Raw genomic sequence first — 15,659 nt, forward strand, 5'->3', positions numbered from 1 at the left:
GTGAGACATGATAAGTGAAGAAAAAGTGAAAACGGACTAATACTTAGACAACAAGATGCTGAAAGGATGTTTGTTAAGTGCGAAGCAGATGTTTGTTAAAGTAAGGTTGCATGTCGACACTTTCCTGTGTGAGGACAGCATATATATTTGAGGAATAGTCTGTAGTTTATTGTAGTGCATGAAGCCTTGTGGTGTGTGTGTGTGTGTGTGTGTGTGTGTGTGTGTGTGTGTGTGTGTGTGTGTGTGTGTGTGTGTGTGTAGTTGTCAGAAGGATGACATGGACGACTTCCGTTGCCCATTGCATGATGTTGCCATGGCAACCTGCGTCATTGCCAAACTGCGCTGCTTTAAAACTTAATCATTATCCCTAGCTGAGTCTGGGAGAGGAGTGAATCACTACCTTCACACACACTACCTTCACACCAGAGACATGAAGCGACACCTGGGACGACTAAAGTCAGCAGTCGAGAGATGGGAGCAGACAAAAGACGTCAAATCTAAAAGCCTGAGTTCATTACTGCAGCACACTGCTTCAAGCTAAGAGATTTTTGCCCCATTTACTGGCTTTGTTTATGAAGTGAGTCATAGGATGAAAAACATTTTTTACTCCTCCTACAAAGTCAACCACTGACAGTGATTGGCAGCCAAACATGACATTGATATGGATTTTTAAGGGTCAAATTGTAACTTTGAGTCTGGGTGTTGTGCTGCTTTGAGATACTGAGCATCGGGAATGTGATACATGAAGTGCCAAAATGTCTTTCTTTTGAAATATTTAACAGCACCTGCTGGTATAAACAATATAACAGGTGCTGGTCTATAAATAAAAGTATGAAGGAAAAAATGTGTGCATGCTAGGGCTGGGACGATTCGTCGACATAGTCGACGTACTCGATTACGTAAATGCTTCGACACAAATAATTTGCATAGAAATCTAAAAAAAACATAGCTGCCTCCAGCAACAGCGCAAGTATGGATTCCTCGCAAGTTCAACAACACGTTGAGAAAAGGCTTGCACAAGGTCTTCTAAATTGTGGGAGTATTTTACTATTAATGCCAACAACAACGTGGTAGTCTGTAGACTTTGTAAAATGCATCCCTGAGTCAGGATAACAGCAGCAAAACACTGTAAGTTCTGCTCAACTTTTTGTCCCTTTCCCTCCCAAGTAGAGTTTAGATTCTCTGCCCGAGCCCGATATTTCCTGCCACTATCCCCGGGCCGGCCCGTCCCTTGATCAAGCATTTGTGTTTTTTTAATAATTACTTTATTAGCCTAATTGGGTGGGGAGAAAGCTATGCCTCTCCAGCTTCTCTCGTAGCTCTGGGTATATGTCCTGCACTGACTTGAGTGTGAGGTAAACTTTGCTAAATCTCTCCCCCATCTGTAGCACTGTCTTCGATAATTGCACAACCAGGCCAGATTGTTTCAGATATCTCACGAGTCCTTTATAATGTCAGTTATAATGGCCCACGTATTAAAAAATTGTCAGGTTAAATTCGGGCTCGGGCTCATAATTCCAGTTAATGTGTCGGACTGGGCGGGCTCGGACACAACATGCATGGGTTCGGGTAGGGTCCGGCTTGATTTTTTGTGCCCTATCTAAGCTTTACTCCCAAGCATGTGCGATTATCAACATAGTGACACGGAATGTGTTGCCAGTAGTAGCCCAATGGTACGTTAGTCCGTTGATTCGTTTTAATGTCCCGCTATGACTTAACATTAAGCATCATCAAACGCTGTCAGTCGGCAGTGTTATTATTTTGGTTTACCATCATCATGAGTGACCCAATCAATTACAGACAGTTATATTAGACACTCTGCAACTTGCCTTATGTTGGATTTATTTGATACATCTGATTTCATATGTTGCTAAAATTGCACTTTTTTTACTGTAAGATTAAAGGGAGAAGAGCTTGGATGTTAAACAAGAGTTTATTCATTATTTTACCTACTACTGTTAAAAAAAAGCAAATACAGACCACTCTTTTTGCACTTGCTCTGTTAACTTTAAGTTTTTATTTTTGTATTCCTCCTGAAAGTGACTTTATTTTGTTGTTGGATTGATAGCTTACATCTGGCTTCAGGTTGCACTACAAATTCATTTTACTTGAACAGTGCAGTGTTAAACAATTTTAATAGATAGAGATTTGAACCTTATTGAAATTTGTTTTGTGTAAATTGTTAATAATTGAGCAATGGGAAAATAATTGCTAATTGAAAAATGAATCGTTAGATTAGTCGACTAATCGAAAAACTTATCGCTAGATTAATCGTTTAAAAAATAATCGTTTGGGACATCCCTAGTGCACACTGTGACAAATTGTCATGTACATTTGATTTAATTTCATGTCTGACACCAATAGATGTCCACAACAACACACCACATAACACAAAAGTATTTGATTTTAAGTATTAGGGAAGTGACATATGTTTTGTGTTGGCTTAGTCCTCCTAAGTTACGATAATAATACTCTGACTATGCGGTAAAATTGCTGACTTTCAGGTGTATTTGAGGATGTTTACATCCATATCAGGCCAACAGTGGAGGAACTATAGCTCCTTTTCATTTACAGTATACCCCAAACTGTAGGGGACAAGTTAGCAAATAAAGTTGTTATATTCAATATTTGTCAAATCATTTGCAATCAGTGACACTTTTATTTTCTGTGGTGATGCTCTGTCATGCCAGTACTACAGCCATTATCACTTCTTGCTTGTTTTGAGGACTTTTGTTCTCAGAAAGTTGGATTGAGGTCCTTTTGCTATACACTGGTTCTTAGTGGCATCTTACAGTATGTTCTATTCTAAAGCTGTAACTTTTCTGGCCTGATAACATGTATTTTTGCAGTTGAGAAGTCGAACCATGACCCAGTTTTGGCTTTGCTAAATGCATAAACCGTCACATGGAACCCTTCTGCGATACTAATAAATGATGTAACATTCCACTGTCCTGGGATTGTAATCCACTAAACTTCCACTGCACACCTACACAACTATATATCTGAACCATTGTATCGTAGAGTCGATGTACAAATCCAAGAACCCAAAGTGTCTCTGGTGGATTGTTATTAGATCACTGTGTGAATCTCAAAAAACCTTCCTCAAGGGGGACATAATGTTTTTGTCTTTGTGGTCACTGCTAAGAGGTAGTAAAGTGAGTGTTAGTGACAAGTGTGTTGTTTTTTTCTTGGTTACTCTGCAAATATCCACAACTCTCTCTCAATATTACACAAAAAAAAAATGACAATCACAGCTTAAGGGGGAAAGCAGGTTGTTTTTCTTGGCTCGCCTCACTGTCCTTTATCATAAAGTGTCAGATGCCTGGAATGGTTTTCTCCTTTACATTCCTGTCCTGACAGACGTCTCCACCATTACTTTCCTGGCCTGACTTTATTTCCACTGCAGAAGCTCCCTAATTACACATCCTTCCTCAAACCTGCAGCAGTAGGGGAGATATTGTGTTGGGACAGAACATAAAAAGCAGCTACTATACGAATAAACTGGATGTTATCCCTCAGTTAATCATTAGTGTGGTTTTTTTGTTTTAATAAGCAAACCGAGATGCTAATAGAAGATTAGTATCACCTCTATCCCAGACTCTCCTGGTTTTTATCCCATATTCATAATGCTCTACATCCTGTATTTCTGTCATGATTTACTCTCTCATAACAGCAGCACAAGTCCGCCCTGCCGGAACGGCACACGTTGCGTTCTTCATTGAAGAACATAGAGTTTAAAAGCATTTCTCTTGAGAGTCTCTGCTTGAACTGGCATTTAGTGCTACAGGATTTGTAAACATTTATAGAACGTGCAGTGTAACTATGGACTGCTTAAGCGCTTTCTTGTTTGACAAAACAGTTTGCCCTCCTGGAAAAGACATGCCACAAGTACAAGAAAATGACCTCCAGTTTAACTAAATGTAAAAATCTCGATAACTGCACAAGTGATAGTTCCCCTCTAAAACACAGTGGGAGGTACAAGGCCAAACAACAAGTGTAGTCAAAATGATTAGAAGCAATGTTGTTGTTGTTTTAAATCTAGCCAGGCATTTGTAGCACTGCAGCAGGGAATCAAAAGAAATGCAACAGAGACCCTGAGGACATAAAGCTGCTCCACGAAATTAAAATCGAAACCACTGCTGTGACACACCTGGAATTTGACTTTTATTCTCTTTTTACCTCATCTCTATCTTTCCTCTGTTTGATGTTTTGCGAGACATGAATCACTTATACCTTCAACAGTTTTCTTACACACAACAAACTTGGCTACAGGTTTTTTTGTGACATTTCTCATTTTCTCTCCGATGTTTGGAATGCATTCAAATCGTAATGCCACATCCAGCAGAGGTTTTATTTCTTTTGGCTGGCTCAGCCTCGGTCGTAAACCGACAGGTTGGTAATGTACACATAATCCTCCAACACAGATAAGGCTGTTATGTTTGGCTGGCACGGACTCTCCCAGTGACATGCCAGGTGTTGGTATCAGCCTGTAATTTTTACAAAGAATATGTATAATGTCTCTGTCTCTTTGCAGGCACAGATGTGACGCAAACTTGAAACAGTTGGATATGTTAAACAGCCCTTTGTGCTCTCTGGTATGAGGTAGCAATATAAGTGAGTGTCCATTGATTAGGTCGCAGTGGGAAGGGCTATAATGTAAAGTTCAGATGTGTTGAGGATCAATATGTTTATTGTTCAAGTTTTGATAAATACTCCCTACTGTGAGTAAAAAAAAAATGTTTTAAACAAATAAACACTTTACTGGGAAGCTGCTTTTCTGTGGATCTGTATTTCAGAGTGGTTGTGACCTATACTGCATAATTAATAAATAAGTAAATATACTCAACATTATCACACACAGAGATGATAGAGTGTGTGCACCAGTTACACTGTTGGATTTACCATTGTATGGTAAGGTATATAATCGTGATCTGTCTTTGGATATGAGGTTAATCTGGGACACTAGTTAATAACACTTTATGATATTTCTGGCTCAATCAGCGGGTCCACCACCTTGGTCCAGACTAGGGATGCAACGATTATAGATTTTGTTGGTACAATTATAGTCTGAAAAATAATCACAGTTTCACGATTATTATGCATTCATTTATTTCACTACTAATGTATAAAATCACATGGACACTCTAGATTTGAATGTGTTATTTATTGTTGCTGATCTGAACAGAAATAACACAGTAACAGTTTTGAAAATGATTATATTATCAATCATCAACCTTTTAATTTAAATTCATCTGAAAAGATTAGAGCCTAGAGGTGAAGCAGTCACACCACAAACGCCAAGTTGGCAACAACAGTACTGTCCTTCTTACGAAGAAGTTGGCCCTTTTTAAAAGCTAAAACGGCCCTGCTAGGTGGTGTGTCTAAAAGTTGGAGGAGCTGCTGGACAAGATGCACCTGTCACAGAGAGATGCGCAGCATGTTGCCAAGGACAAAATGCGATGAAGAGATCTCTTTGCAGCCTTATGGCCTATAGGGAATGAGGGTTAGTGGTAACGTCAGTGACATGATTGAGCTGTTGCGGAGTTTTGACTCGTATGAACGTTTTCGTCAGCTCGCTCACTGTAAATGCAAACGTCGGCTGCTGCTGACTCGTTAGCTGTTAACTGTTAAGGCTAAAATTAGCTAACTGGTAACGTTAAGTTAACAAACACAGCAACAACAACAACGTTAAACAATAAAGTCGCTAGCAAGCTTACAAACTTGTGTTGAATTCCCCGTTGCAGCTACAGCTGTCGTGATGTCAGAGGCTGGCGGTTAAGGGGCTTGCTCTGCTCTGCCTTTTCCTGCAGTTTGCTTACTTGATGTAATGTTAAAAAATTGCAGCAGTATCCAAGCACGGGACACTGTTGTACACCACTCTGAATGTTTTCGGTGACCGCCGTCTGATGTAACATGCCTAGCCATGTGCCGTGTGTTTATTCACACACATGAGCGTTTTATGTTGTCAAGGAGGTTTAATAAGATTTGCACACACTGCTACACATAACGTGCAGTCACTTAACACTTGGTGTAGTGGAACCTTTACGATTAATTAACTGTGATGTTTTGAAGCGCGGTTATAGTGAAATTGGTTCATCGCTGCATCGCTAGTCCAGACTGAAATATCTGAACTATGGGGTAGATGAAATTTGGTAAGACATTCATGGTCCCCAGTAGATTCCTGATGATCCTGACTTTTCCTCCAGCACCACCAGCAGGTCAACATTTGACTTTGTCCAATAAACTGATAAAACTCCTACTGTATCCGCCTTAGCTGTACTATGTATTTAGCGCTAATTAGCAAATGTTAGCATGTTTACTTGCTAGGCAAACATGGAGAAAATGGAAAACATTATACCTGCTAAACATCAGCATGTTAGCATGCTTTTGGCACCTAACTACTTTAACATCATTCAACGTAGAAACTACATTCAAACATTCATATTTTACAAAATATTAAAACATTTTGGGGAATTTTCCCCCCATTCAAATAAATGGACAGAATGTTCAGAGTTGGAGTAGGCGACATCCTATGCAGAGTGGGGTTAAGCTGTTAACTCTCCTTAAAAACAAATCTACCTTCAACTTCCTCTTACAACCACAATATTAGAAACCTAGAAAACATTGTAACTATCTGACCAAATATACTTTTTGACACATTTAGCTCTATAGGCCTTAAAGTGACAGAAGTGCCATCCAACTGCCCCAGTGACTCCAATGTTAACTGAGACCATAATTTCTTCAGAAATTACATTCTCTAGCTCCATTTGTGATTTACCATGTTGCTGCCAACATACTTCATTAATTATGTTCGGTTGATGCAGGAGGTTCAGTCTGTTGTTGAAAGCTTGTTTGTTACCATGTGCTCTTGTGCACGACTTCTTCCAAGACAAGTGTCGGTTTGTGCATTCACTTTTTGTACTAATAATTGCACTGCTGCAGTTTGGGGGCCTGACCATGCTTTAAAATGACCACCGAGGCATGTTTAGGCAGGATTGTATGAGCCTATATTTCTAGATATTATAAATTATATATTGCATTGCCAAGTATACTGACTATAAGAAGTCTGGTGGTGCTCTGTTGTGAATAACATTAGGCTACTATACTAAACCTCTCTGCTCTTATACTAGATTTATTAACCTAGAAGATAATTTACTCACAGTAGGTGTAGCTATATGGAGGGTGGAAAAACAACACAAGGATATTAACAGATTGCTACATTTGAAAGATTGGCATACAACCTCAAAGAGTGCTGCTTTCCTTAACATTAAATGACAGAATTATGGTTATTTTCCTGTTGCAAAAGCCTTGTGTTCTTTTTCCATCCTACAGTACATCATCACAGAAACAACTTAGATAACACATACTAAGCAAAATAACTCTTTGTGGTACTGACACTACCAGCAACTAGACCTATCTTGCATAAGTTGTTTGTTATTATTATTATGATTATTATTATTACTATTTTACAATTGTTTTCTTTTATTACCGTTGTTTTTTTGTTATTGTTTATTTTTTGTGTTTCCCTTCAGGCTGTACGTTGTTTCAGAGCATCCCAGTGGAGTTGGTCTCACGCTAATGGAGACGGACACACAAGAGACTAAAAGAAAGAGAGAAAGATTGCTTGTGTGTGTGTGTGTGTGTGTGTGTGTGTGTATGTGTGTGTGAGTGAGAGAGAGAGAGAGAGAGAGAGAGAGAGAGAGAGAGAGAGAGAGAGAGAGAGAGAGAGAGAGAGTGTTTGTGGGAAAGAAAATGGAAAATGGGGGAAGAAAAAGGAGCGGGCCATCAAAAAAATGAAGGGAGTGGACCCTGTAGGGGGTTACAGGATTGTGTAAACATTTGCAGACACACACACACACACACACACACACACACACTCACACACACACACACACACACACACACACACACACACACACACACACACACACACACAGGTGGTCAAGTAGATGGTTTCCATTATCAACTTCTAAAAGTAGAACCAGGTAGAGCTCTGGGATGCAGCAGCCTGATCAACCAATCAGAGAGAGCCTTCAGAGACCCATAAAAGCCTCCCATTGGATGAATTATTCAGATCGTAGGGACAGAGACAGCCATTAACCTACATCTTCCCCAAATACACACATGTCTCCCTCCTTCATACACACCCAACCCTCTGTACACAGACACACTGTTGCAGATTACACCTTGGCTACTGATTTTGTACATTACCACTCAGCCCCATAGTGCTGCGGATATAGACCAGCTCAATATTTCTTAATGTACACTACACAAGCCCTTCTTACACACATACAATCCTAACTTTGTAAATAACGCTGCTTTCAGGGTCTATCTAGACCTGTAATACCCCGTATAATAACACCAATCCAAACACTCGAGACATCCAACTACTTTACTGGCTCTTAGTGATCCAGCCCAACTGAAAAAATAGAGCAGAATAGTCTGAAGAAGTTTTAAGGCTCATTAAAATGATTAACCAAAGCCACTTTGCAGACTAGGGAAGAAAAAGTGCCTTTGAAATGAGAAAAATAAATAAAGTGATTTTGTTTGAATTTGGCAGCACCTTCCTGCTGCAAGTCACAGATAGAACACGTAATAAAAGTGATCAGAGATATGGAAATGCATTTGAGAGAAAATGGCTTCACTGCTAATTGCCTCACTTCTGCGTGCAATAAATGCTAAAAAGGATAACTATGTGATGAGTTGGGCAGGTTTCTGAAATGGTTAACACCAGGAATGGCAGAATCATTGCCTGACTGTTTGCCAGGCACTGTGCTCTCAAACTGCCGTGTAACCATCAAATTAGTTTTGCAGGTATTCACCACACCTGTCAAAACATCCAGCACATCCGCCACAAGACAAATTTCTTTTCCTCCCCCTCCTCCTGCCAACAACTCTGTTGTAAAACAGTGGAAAATAAGTGGCTCTATAAATCAAACAATGTTGGTAGTGTTTTTTAGAGGAAATATTTTTAAAGTACAGGATGTTTAAGATGTTAGTCGCCTTGTCTGTAACTCACTAGGGAAGACACACCTAGTCAGTTCCCAATACTGACACGCAGTAGATCATAAATTGAGGTCTCTCTGTTAAATTAATCATGGGTTGCCTTCCACCCACCTTTCCTCTCTGAGAGACAGCTGCAGTCATGCATGCACATCTGTCTATAATAGCACAGATGTGCACACATAAACACCCAGGAACACTTATACTGCATATAGAAAGCCTTAATAGTTTGGGCTAATTGGACTTTTATCATTTTTTCCTCCATATTCCATGTGTCCATACTGCTTACACATGTTCATATTAGATACATGAACAGATACGATGCCATACATCTCAGTTACATTGCGGAGACAGATAAATGCTTATATTCACAATTGCACACATAAATTAATAATTACATGCACATGTCAAGTGCTTAAGTGGATCACATACGCACATGTAGGTAGCATTTTACTGCATACAGTCCACCATCTGTGCACATGTCAAGTCAGTGTGTGGAATACACATGCACGCATGCACGCACACAGATTGAGGTCAGGGCAGATGCATAGGGAATATTTGATTCACACTTTCTGCTGGTGTTGGAGAATTTTTCAACCTTGTTTATCCCAAACCCCAGACAGCCAAACTGCTTAACAAATTTAATCTGGAAAAAAACACATTATCTTTAGAGTGTGCACTTGAGTAGGCAGTGCATCCATTAATAAGACAAAAGGGGCAGTGCACTTTCACTTATGTATAAAAATTCATATTTAAAGTGGTGTTCATTGATCATACTGTGGTATGTTAGCTGTTGAAACTGCACTTAGTGTTTATACTTTACATATACTTCAGTTTAAGGGTTCATTTCTTTAATGTTGGAGTGAATTTGAAAGTGTCTGTAAACGACTTCTATTAATTAGTGCAACGCTATGCTATAACACTACCAGATATACTCCCAAAGCTTTCTGAAGCTTTTGCAGTGTGAGATTGATTGAATCAAACGTGCGAATTAGGGAACATTTGATTGGTTGAACCTTCACAGTCGGTTTAGTTTGTAGGTTTAGTTCACTTTTTATTCATACAAAAAAAGGATTAATATGCTCATAATTAGAAGAAATACCCACATTACAATCCCTTTGGGGCTTAAAAAAAAGAGAAAAATAATCAATCTGCCAAAGTGCTAATTAGGCGTCAGAGGCAAACTACATTTTTTTTAAAAAAAAACATCAGAGTGAAGAATGTTTAAAAAAATGCAACAAAATGGATAAATAAAAACAAAAGGTAAAAATAATTAATTTAAATAGCCCTGAAGCAACTACTGATGAAAGTCAAAGTGAATTAAGCAGAACGATTGTGAAGTGTGGGTGTCTTTCTGTTTGTCTGGGTGTGTATGTACGCATCAGTACGTATGTGTGTTTATAAGAACTGTAGACTGAGAGAGAAAGAAAGATTGTGTTTTCTATAATGGAGAGAAAACTTCAACCAGACATATTATCAGTCTGTATCTGAAATATTCCAAAATTGTAGCTTCATCAGCAACATGAATGTATCTTTTTCTGTTTGTTGCTATAAGTGTGAACTTGCATTTAAACTAAAGCTATGTTTTATTTTACATAAAAGTATAATACATATATTACCATCTGATAAATAACAGCCAGTTTTTTGTTATGTATTCTTAACTGTTTAGTGTGAAGTGGAGTTTTATCAACCATTGGACAGCCAAATCGGTAGAACAGTTGCTTGGATAAAACCACCTGTGACAAGTATTTATACTGATGAGTGATGACAATAGAGAATGGACTGAGCATTAGCCTAAACACCTAAACAGAGTAAAAATGACCTCTGCTGTGTCCACAACCTAAAGCAAAAGTTCAACATTTCAGAGAAACCCTTAGTTTTTTGTACAGATTAAACAAACAAGACACATGTTAACTAATGAGCTTTACAGGTGCTGGTAGGTAAATTTTGTTCAGGGCCACGCTAGCTGTCTCCCCTGTTTCCAGTCTGTGTGCTAAGCTAACCAGCTGCTGGCTTTATATTTCAAGGACAGACATGAAATTGGTATCGATCTTCTCATCTCACTCTTTGCCAGAGAAGCGTGGAGCAAAACAAGCGGGAGGCTTATTCATGTTAAGTCAGGATTTGCTCCACTGGGAGCTACATTAAAAACATATTTCGTCCAGTATTTCCTTGTATTTCAACAAGCTGAACATTTCAGGAAATTTTCATTCTTCAACTTGGGATTTTTATAACCAAGACTCCTCTGTACAATTAAACAAAATAGAGTAAGCTATATTGCCTTCAGAAGCTATAAGTTATTGTCCTGTAAACCCGTACAGTTTCTATTATAATCATGATGCTAGGCTCTTTTTAGGGTTAAATTGCTTTGATTTGCACATAATTGTACATATTTTATGTTTGACCATTGTAAATTGCAGATTTTCTTGGAACTGAGAGGTTTGAGCTAAAAATTGACAAAATGCTAACACTGGGAAATATGACAGTACAGTATAATAGGTTTTAAACTGGAAGTTAATGTTATTTTATGTTTTATCTTTAGTGTATTTCTCCTTTTTATTTCCTTTGTACACTCTGATACATAATATTATTGTTTTATAACTGAACAAGTGCCTGTTTTACCTTCACGTGTTTGTGACAGAAATACTATGATAGATATACAAAACTCATTTTTCACTGGTTTTTATCAGAAATGGTATGTCCTCAAACGCACAGTCCTCAACGCCTCAATTTAAAGAAAAGTATACATGTAAGTAATTGCACACTGGTGACCCTTAAACCTCTTCATCGTCAGGATACACAAAACATGTCAAGTCATGTCATATTCAGCATAAAGGTGAAGCTGAACAAAACAAACGGCTACATTTGGAGCGACAAGGACTTTCTGGCTATGATTCTATTCCGTTAACTGTTGTAAAGCTGCGTTCAAGAGGCCGTTCTGCTCATTTGAAAAAGATATTTCCTTCTTCAGAAGAAAGAAAGTTTTTTTTCTTCTTTTCAATAAAAGAAATCATTCATTGGTGTCCCTCATGTGTAAATGTATTTTTCATCTGAAAGTGTGACAGTTTGTAGGTGTGCGTCTGTGCGTCGGTGTACATTTTGTACTGTACCTTTTTTTTGTTTAGGAGTTTTAATTTAAAAAAGTTAAGTTTGAACACTTAATATTGATGGGTTTAGAGCAGTGGTGGAGGAAGTATTCAGATCCTTTACTTACTTAATTAAGTAAAAATGTGTAAGTATATTAGCAAAATGTACTTAAAGTATCAATAATAAAAGTAATCAATGCAGAAAAAGTGTTAACGTTGGCTTATGCTTGAAAGAAACTAGTTTGTCAGTGATCACACTTGAAGGGGAGAGGTAGGAGGTGCGATAATCTTTTAAATTTGGGGATAATGGTGCACGTTTCTTCACAGTCTTTCCTGGAAGGCATTCATGTGTTGCCCTTGTTTGTTCATATGAAAAACGACAGATATAGTTGTGCAAAGAAGGAAATAAGAGACCTAGATAGGAGAAGTGTAAACCCTGTTTGCTTTCTCACCTCTACACACCTGGCCAAGTGCTGCATGATGTGGGCATGGATGTCAGATTGTCGATTACAGAAGGTTACAGACAGTGGTGGAATGTAACTAAGTTAAATTACTAAAACACTCTACTGACTGCCAAATTTGAGGTACAGTATGTGTACTATACTCGAGTATTTCCTTTTTTTTGCTACTATAAACTTCTACTCCACTACATTTCAAAGAGAAATATTTCACTTTTTACTCCTCTTATATTATTTGACAGCTATAGTTACTATATTTATTTCATATTAAGAATTGACACGACAACATTTCCCTACTAAACTTAATGTAATTTTCTGCCACTAGGGGTCTCTCAATCAAAAAATGGATGTAAAAGCGTACTTTTGATGACGTTGTGAAGTGGCATGAGATAATGGGAGTTGTAGTTTTCATTGTTTAACACAACTGCCGATTAAAATATAACGTTAACGCCAGCTGGTGAACGTAATCGTGGGTTAGCCCAGTGCTGTTTAACGTTACCTTGGTCAAAACAATTATACTTAAAATAACTTGATGAGCGTGTTGAACAGTGTTGTAACCTTTTAACGTTCCCCACCAAGCATTAGCATTGGCTACTTGTCAACGTAGCACATAATGTTAAGCTGGATTCAACGATATTGACATGTATCAATAAATTAGGTCTCTGCTGTATTACTGTGTTGTAAGTTGCATGTAATCAATTACACAATTATGCTGTGTGGCAGAAAGAAAGCTGTATTACCGTTACTGAGCATTATTCCTTCTGTGACATTGTATGATTTACAATTACTCTCGAACGTATCATCTGGGTTCCCATGTTTTGACAGAAGTTAGAGTAACCAGAGGGGTCAAAGGTTTTATGATGACACTGACAGGCAACCAAATGAAACGTCCTGTGTCATTAAAATAAAATAACAGATTTCTCTGGGTTTGAACATTGTTGGAAACATTTGGGATAGTGTAAGTTGACAACTAAACAAAATATATAACATAGCTAAAGTCGTTTTTAGATATTTGAATGCAGAAATATTAAATAGTGTACCTTTAAATAACTGTTCAAATTATCCTATATTTCTCAAAAAAGGCAAATATCAAAAAGTCCAAAAAATACAAGAATGCTGCTTAAACAGTGTCAAATGAGTATTTACAGTACATCATTTTGCTAAAACAAGTACTTTTACTTTTGATACTTTAAGTACAGTTTGCTGCTACTAGTTTTACATCTTGAAAGCAGGACTTCTATTTGTAATGTAGTATGTTAACATACGCCCTCAACCATTGTAAATACTTTATCATTGCAGCATTTTACTGCTGTAGTTGGTCAATGTGGAGCAGGTTTCAACTGTTAGGTAAAGTACTTAAGTAAGTAAATGTTCTTTGTGACTTTGTACCACAATGGGTTGGATAGATTGATAATGAGATCTAAGATTTATTAGGATTTATTAGGGCTTGGCGATATGGAGAAAATCAAATATCACAATATTTTTGACCAAATACCTTGATATCAATCCCGCAACGATATTGTAGTGTTGACTATTGGTGCTTTCACAAAATATTTACACAATGAGATTTTTGATAAATAATCATCAGTAATGTGGATATAATGACCAAGTGGGTAAAGGCAAATAATAGAACAGTTACAACAGTCTGGTAAGTTCAGAAAATGACATCACTTTACTGTTATGCAGCCTTTAAAACCAGGAAAAGACAACACTTATGCCATATTACGATATCCAAAATCTAAGACGATATCTAGTCTCATATCACCATATGGGGGTGGATATGACCCATGCCTTTGATGTGGGAGATCCAGGTTCGATTCCCATTTTGATACATCAACCAATGTGTCCCTGAGCAAGACACTTAACCCCTAGTTGCTCCAGAGGCGTGCGACCTCTGACATACATAGCAACTGTAAGTCGTTTGGATAAAAGTGTCAGCTAAACAACATGTAATGTAATGTAATCACAATATCGATATAATATCGATATATTGCCCAGCTCTAGGATTTATTTATTATTAACCATTAATTTAAGAGTTATTACCTAATAGGTCAAAGACAAGTTTGCTAATGTAAGATGAAAAAAAGGTTGTGATGTGATTCTGTTTTATAAATATGTTCTAATGTGGGTACTTATTCATTTTTATTTGAAGCATTGTTCTCCATATTGAACAGATGCTTGGTTCTATATGGCCTGATATTACAGAACCAGAAACACAGTCCTTTTTCTCACTTTAATTCCTTTCACTGTCACCTCCTTCCCTGCTTCTTAGTTTTCACATCTCTGACCACCCCAGAGTGCATTCAGTAGGAGGAATTGGTCTTACAGTGTGTCATATGAGAAGGTTGAATATTAAAAATAGAAAAGATCAGACTGAGGGGGCAAGTAAGAAAGAGAGAGAGGAGGGAAAAAACAAGATGACGAAAGAAAGTGGGGTGGTAGACACATGCATGGAGATGAGAAAGGAGATGCATGACGCGAGACAGACGCAGGGAGACAGAGAGCGAAGAGGAAGTGTCTATTTTTACCAGTTGTTGGTACAGAGAAAAGGGGAATGTGATAGGACTCTGCATTAGGCCAAAGAGGAGGAGGATTTTTGGCTGGTACAGGCAGATTCATATGGACATTTACAAAACTGCAGCATAGAGGAAATTCTACCCATCTACTCTCTCCATCCCACTATTTCTCTACCCTTTCTTCTTTGTTAGCCCTTCTTCCTCTATTCTTGCCTCATACTAAGTTTGTCAAAAGTATCTATGCTTTGATACTTTTTCAATATCACGTGTTTAAAACGATACGGTCTCTGTTAATTTTACATTCAATAGTATCAAAAGTACTGAAGCTATAAAAAAACTGATCTATAATGAGATTTTCAATCAAACAATCACATTATTACGAATGTGCACTGACTTTTTTTCTGTATGCAGATTGTTTACAAAGAAAATAAAAAACAAATCCTATTTTGTTTGCCTCAGAAATTTTTATCTTTTTACCGTGGTATCGAAAGAGGTGTTAAGCATTGTTATTTTTACACTAGTATTGGATCAAAGTTAGAAATTCTGGTATATGACAACCTTATCTTATACTATTTATTCTTTGTCTGTACTTCCAT

At 37.8% G+C, this 15,659-nt stretch overlaps 1 protein-coding gene and 1 long non-coding RNA gene across 5 annotated transcripts in view; both read left to right on the forward strand.

Annotated features, from left to right (window-relative positions):
- ntrk2a (neurotrophic tyrosine kinase, receptor, type 2a) overlaps positions 1-15,659 on the forward strand; it is a 91,207-nt gene that overhangs the window by 36,724 nt on the left and 38,824 nt on the right. The gene's annotated exons all lie outside the window — the stretch shown is intronic.
- LOC118493231 lies at positions 1,057-12,033 on the forward strand. 2 transcript variants are annotated; one of them, XR_004895224.1, is made up of 2 exons: positions 1,057-1,067; positions 7,770-12,033. It is a non-coding gene; the product is annotated as an uncharacterized LOC118493231 (long non-coding RNA). The 2 variants fall into 2 exon arrangements; XR_004895225.1 differs by lacking the exon at positions 1,057-1,067 and adding an exon at positions 5,678-5,687.

Source organism: Sander lucioperca, chromosome 2 (genome assembly GCF_008315115.2).
Source record: "Sander lucioperca isolate FBNREF2018 chromosome 2, SLUC_FBN_1.2, whole genome shotgun sequence".
Classification (NCBI taxonomy): domain Eukaryota; kingdom Metazoa; phylum Chordata; class Actinopteri; order Perciformes; family Percidae; genus Sander; species Sander lucioperca.